Source organism: Corvus brachyrhynchos, unplaced genomic scaffold (assembly GCF_000691975.1).
Source record: "Corvus brachyrhynchos isolate BGI_N302 unplaced genomic scaffold, ASM69197v1 scaffold139, whole genome shotgun sequence".
In the NCBI taxonomy this organism is placed as follows: Eukaryota; Metazoa; Chordata; class Aves; order Passeriformes; family Corvidae; genus Corvus; species Corvus brachyrhynchos.
The window spans coordinates 558,002-564,506 of record NW_008246062.1 but is presented as its reverse complement, the minus strand read 5'-3'; positions in this window follow the sequence as shown (position 1 = coordinate 564,506).

Here is a 6,505-nt window from a genome sequence, read left to right as displayed (position 1 = left end):
TGTAATGTCAGTATTGAAAAAAATAAACAAGTATTTTGAAAAATACACTTCCTTGGGGTGTGTTGTGATGGGAGGTGTCAGGCTGGGCTCCAGTAGACAGCGGGCAGAGGGCTCTGTGCCAGGGTCATTGCCACCACCAGCCTGGCCAGGTGCCCTTGTGGCTGGCAGGGAGAGGGAAATGTATTTGTTCTGGTCCCTGGTGCACAGAACCTTCAGGGCCTGATAATGAGGGGATGGGAATGAATACATGACATGCTTGGTCCTGAATGGCTGCTCCCCTCATGCATGGCCTCAGTTGTGCTGACCACATTGCCAAGGACTGGGAGTAGAGGGTGCTGGTGAGGGGCTCTGTCCCCTCAGGGCTCTGGGACGTGACTAACATGGGCAGTGGGATGGTCAGTGAAGGGCTGCAGGGGGAGGCTGGGAAGAGCAGTGCCCATCTCAGAAGGACACTGGGGCACGGTGAGAGCCAGAGGCATTACTGGCACCCATGGAAAGTCCTGCTGATGCCAGGGAATGTTTGCACAATGCTCCCATCAGGAGCAATGCACAGGGACAGGAGATGAGAGCAAAACCCACGGGCCTTGTGCCTGTCTCTCAAGTCCGGTGTGTGGCTCAAGAGGATTTGATTTTGGGTGAGAATAGTCAATGAATTAAACTGTGTGGTGTTAATTGCTGCATAACACTGCATATAGTTTCCATGGCCACTATATGCCCATCACCCTCACTGGGCACCTCACCTCTCCAAATCTGGGGATATGGACCCAACTCTCCTTTGATTGCCATGTTAATGAAGGATGAGCTTTGATGAAACCAGCCAAGCCCAGCAGTGATGGAATCAGAACTGGTTTCTACATGTGACACCACCACACACCATCATTCCTGCCCCAAAAGACTCTTAGGACAGATGAAGCCCAAATCACAGACTAAACAGCCTCAAGGGATTTTGTAGGGAGGGTGGTCCACAGACAGGGGGAATGGTGTCACCACAGAATCAAAGAATGATTTGGGTTGGAAGGGACCTTAAACCTCATCTCATTCTACCCCTCTGCCATGGGCAGGGACACCTTCCACTCAACCAGGTTGCTCAAAGTGCCATCCAGCCTGGCCTTTACCACTGCCAGTGATGGGGTATGCACAAATTTTCTGGGCAACCTATGCCAGTGCTTCACACCCTGACAGTAAAGAATTTCTTTCTGATATCCAATCTAAATCCCCCCTCTTTCAGTTTTAAGCCATTACTCTTTGTCCTGTCACTACATGCCCTTGTCAAAAACCTCTCCCCATCCTTTTTATAGGCTCACTTCAGGCAGTGGAAGGGATCAAAAGACTGATATCAGAAGACAGGAAAGGTGATGGGGTATTGGGAAGTGGGGGACCTGGCATGATGTAAATGGTATGGAAGAAGTGGTGGTTTCATCTGGGATAGTTAATTTTCTCCCTAGTAGCTGTTTCAGTGCTGTGATTTGGATTCAGGATGAGAATCATGTTGATAACACACTGATGTTTCAGTTGTTGCTCAGCAGTGCTTACCCTTACTCAAGGACTGTTTGGTTTCCCATGGTCTGCCCGTGAGCAGGTGCACGAGAAGCCAGGAGGGAGCATGGCCAGGAGAGCTGACCCAAACTGGCCAAAGGATTATCCATGCCATAGAACACCATGTCCAGTGTATAAAATGGGGAGAATGAGTGAGTGGCTGCATGGCACTTGTGAAACCTCAACAGTCCTTTCTGGTGCCCAACATGGGCCCAGAGGATGGAGTAACAAGAGATCTGAGCAGACTGTGTTAGACGAGGCTTGCCATAAGCATTTGCTGTATTAGTTTAATAGTTTCTGGTCACACGGTTGTTTTGTTTGCACTGAAGAATTCCTGTGCATGTGCTCACAGGAGCACCTTGCTTGGTGCGTGTCCCCTGTGGTGGCATTGGTCCTCCATGGGGCCTGGGTGGGTTTTTCTTTGCACTAGTGGCTTACAGGTGTCTCTAAGTGCCACATCTACACCATCCCTGAAATTTTCCACGAAGATGTGCAGATCTGGTGCTTAGGAACATGGTTTAGTGGTGGACTTGGCAGTGGTGGGTTAATTGTTGGACTCTATAATCTTAGAGGCCTTTTCCAACCCAAATATTCTGTGATTCTATGATGCACATCTTTTAAATACTATGGGGATTTCACTGGGAGAAGAGACCCATCGCCGCCTGGCTACAGCCTCCTATCAGGTCACTGTAGAGAATGATCAGGTCCACACTGAGCGTCCTTTTCTCCAGGATAAACACCTCCAGCTCCCTCAGCTGCTCCTCACAGGACTTGTGCTCCAGACCCTTCCCCAGCCCAGTTGCCCTTCCCTGGACACGCTCCAGCACCTCAGAGTCTTTCTTACTGTGGGGGTCCGAGAACTGGACAGAGCACTTGGAGTGTGGCCTCACCAGTGCCCAGTACGGGGGGACAGTCACCGCCCTGGTCCTGCTGTCCACACCCTTGCTGATACATTCAGGATGTCCTTGGCCTTCTTGGCCACCTGGGCACACTCCAGCTCATGTTCAGCCACTGAAAAACAGCAGGTCCTTTCCCACCTAGGAGTTTTCCAGCCACTCTGTCCCAGCCTGGAGCTGCAGGAGGTTGTTGTGATCCAAGGGCAGGACCTGGCACTTGTCCTGGTTGAATCTCACACAATTGGCCTCAGCCCACAGATCCATTGGTACAGCAGAATCTCTGTTTGTGAGACAAATCTGATACAAGCACTCAGCACTGCCATCCCGTCTGTATTTCGGGAGCCATCTGTTGGGAACTGTTCATAACTGCAACCTTTGGCCCTTTTCCTCGGAGAGTCAAACTATGGGAGAAGTATTTTTCTGCATCTCCCTTCTTTCACAGAATCAGTCATAGAATGGGTTCGGTTGGAAGGGACCTTAAAGCTCATCTCATTCCAACTCCCTGCCATGGGTAGGGACACCTTCCACTAGACCAGGCTGCTCAAAGCCCCTTCCAGCCTGACCTTGAACATTCCTAGGGATGGGGCGTCCACATCTGTAATCCCTTCCTGCCTTCCACCTTCAGAAGCCCTCCATTCCCCCAGACTGGTAACAGCAGGCATCCTTTTAGGGAACAGGCAGGGGATGGGGTACCTGGTGATTTTACCTGTGAGAACATGGAGACGAGACAAGAATGTGGGAAGGAAAACCTACCTTGACCATAGAGACACAGGTATGGGAATTGTGAAGGAAAACAATCAAAAATGGGGGTTCTTCCGGAATATTCGCTGCCCAGTCTCCAGTGGGTAGTTTCCCAGGCAGAGTCCAAGGGTTGATGGTATTCCTGATCCTATGGCAAGAATGAAGCTGTGAAGCTCTGTGAAGGGGAGATTTAGGTTGAAAAGGTTTTTCACACAGAGGGGTGGTTGGGCACTGGCACAGGCTCCCCCGGGAAGCGGGCACAGCACCAAGCCTGAGAGCTCAAGAAGTGTTTGGACAATGATCTCAGGCACAGGGTGTAACCCTTGGGGTGTCCTGTGCAGTGCCAGGAGCTGGACTCGATGTTCATGATGTGTCCATTCCAGCTCATGATGTTCTGTGATTCTACAAGGCATCCTAATCCATTTCTACAAGAAGTGAGTGGCAAATCCTATGACCAGGACTAGAAGGGCCCTGCTTCTATCCTCTATCCCACACAGGGCACCTTAAAGTCATGGAGCTACACAGGGCAGAACCCATTCATATTTCTGGAGGGACAAAGGAACTCTTCAGTGTTCTGTGTTCTGCCAGTGAGCAGGTGCACAAGAAACCATGAGGGAGCATGGCCAGGAGAGCTGACCCAAACTGGCCAAAGGATTATCCATGCCATAGAACATCATGGCCAGTGTATTAAATGGAGGGTTGTGGCAGGTGGGGTGGGAAATGAGCAGCTGAGAGGTACTAATTTGCCAGCTGGGTTAAAACTTCCGCAGAAGGGGAACATCCTTCTTCCCCTTGGAGTAGGAACATCCATAGGGAAGTGATACCCATGGGGCAGGAAATGTCAATGGGGAGGGCACATCCATAGTGCAGGGGATGCCCATGGAGGAGGGATGCCCTTGGGATAAGGATAGCCACGGGGAGAGGATGTACATGGGCTAGGGGGCTCAAGAGGAAGAGACGTCCTGGGGGCCAGTGATGCCAGTGGAGCAGGGATGCCCACAGCACATCCATGCCTGGCCTGGAGAAGGATGAGGACCTGCTGAGAGCGGTCACCCCTGGCCCTCTGCTGACAGGAGCACCTGCTGGGCCTAGAGGGTTTTGGGGTGGTGCAGGAGGGTCCCAGTCTCTTGGATCAGGGACCAGCCTCTAACCCCAATACTGGGGCCTGAGAGGGGTCTGCCATCCTGCATCAAGTGTGGCAGGACTGTGGCTCCCATCAAGTCCAGTGGTCCCCATGGGGCCTGGCTGTAGGGGGTGAAGGGACTCTGGAGCCACAGGTGAAACCCAAGGGGGTACAGGAAGCTGCTGATCATGTGGGCAAAGAAAGGGGATGTCCTCAGCTTTCCCATCATTAATCCCACACCAGCCAGGGCAAGCCTGAGCCAGCAGCATCTTCCTCCCCTCAGTATCTTCAGGAGCTGCCCAGTACCCCCAGCAAGGATCTGGGCAGGGGAGGAGGGTGCTGCAGAAAGGCTCTTGCCCTGGCAGTGACCAGGGTCTCTGCTGGAGGGGTGCTGGAAAGGGGCAGGGCTGGGGACAAACGCAGGCCTTGATACCAACTGCTCACCTGGGGCTGCTGAGGTTCACAGGGAGGGCTGTGAGTGCTGACCTTGGGGACACCCTCAGCCCCCCCAGCAGGTTTACACAGCCTTGGAGCAGGGATAGATGCTCTTGGAAATCCTGTAGGTGCTGTACCCCCACCAGGAACCACGTCCCACAAATGGCAGGGAAGAAAGGAGGAGGTTCTCCAGCCGCTCTGCTGGATTTAATTAGCATTTACGACTAGGGAGGCAGTGGGGAATATATGGGCTGCCAGGAGCAGGGACATGCACCCCACCATCCCATGGCCTCATCACCCCAGCCTCCACAGCAGACAGACATGCCAGGATGGATCTGCCCCTCACTTGCTGGATGGTGATGTTCTCACACTTGCAGAGAGGAAGAATCCCCTGTTCAAGCTGTGGAAGACTTTGGGGAGTCCTGAAGAGCTCCTTTCCTGGGTGGCAGAAAGCACCTGGGTTTAGTTCTGGTATCTGTGTCCCTGCAGAGCTCAGAAAGGAGAATCAATCCTAGACCAGAGAGGTGATATTTAACCCAAAAACGGGCTGGAGTGGGGCAGGGGAAGCACCGGCCCTCCCAGCCTCAGCCCTGCTGCCAGTAGCGTCCCTGCCAGAGCCGGCAGGAGCGATTTCCCCAGCAGAGGTGGTGTGAGGACGGGACAGAGGTGCCGGCAGACAGCTCCCAAGTAGGACAGCGCAGGTGAGCTGCCAGCCCGGGCCCCCGGGGCCTGCACCGCCTCCTCCCCCACAGGAGGTTGCGCTATTTAAACGCAGCGTTCCCAATTTCATTGTGTTTATCCCCACGGCTCCGCAGAAGCCCCTTCTCCCGCCCAGTCCCATCCTTCTGCCATTAAATCCTCTCCCCTTAAATACAAATGGCTTGATGGAGCCCTCCAAGATATGCCAGGCTTTGGGACAGAAACCCCACAGCCCAGCCCCACAAAACTCCTGCCCTCCCCCTCATAGCTCAGCCCCAAAGGCCCAGGGAAACATTGTCACACAAACTGCATTTTACCTTCCTTGCAGAAACCCTCAGTTCCTGCATTCCCTAAAAGCTGCTCTGTGCATCCTAAAGCCACTGCCCCCCTCAGGCTGAGGGCTCAGCCGTATCCAGCCTCTTGTCCGCTCCTGCTCCCTAGGACCCAGGGCTTCCCTGACATAAAGCAACCACGTACAGCAGCAGCACATTCTTCAGCTCACAGAAGGGAAAAAAAACGAAGCAGCAAGGTGGGGAGTCAGAACAGGTGAAAAGGAAGAAAAACCACGATCAGAACCCAGCTACTGAGTCTGGGTCACAACACAAGGCCAGCTGGCACCAGAGATCCAAGACAACCATGAGAAAGCCACTGGGACACATGGAATGCATTGAAGCTCCTCTGTTCCCAGCCACAGTTGTGTCACACTGTGCCAGAACCCCAGAGACACCCCAAGCGCCCCTCATGCCTGGATGAGACGGGGATTGTTGGAGAGGTCCTTCGCTGCAAAGCCACAGCAGCAGGAGACCTGACAGCTCATGGCCAGCCTCGGAGAAGCAACACCAGCTACCTGCTGCCAGGCTCTTGCTGCCAAGCCAGGGCAGGGCAGAGACCCTGCCCAACCCATTTCTTCCACTAACAGAGCTAAGAGGTGTTAAGCATAAAGAGCAGCCCTGTCCACAGCAGGGGAATACACACATGGATGGGCTCCACTGGAGCAAGGAGTGCTCAGACAGCATGCCAGAAACACAGGTTTAGACAGTGCCATCACCACACAAAGGAACTGCTGGGGCCTGGC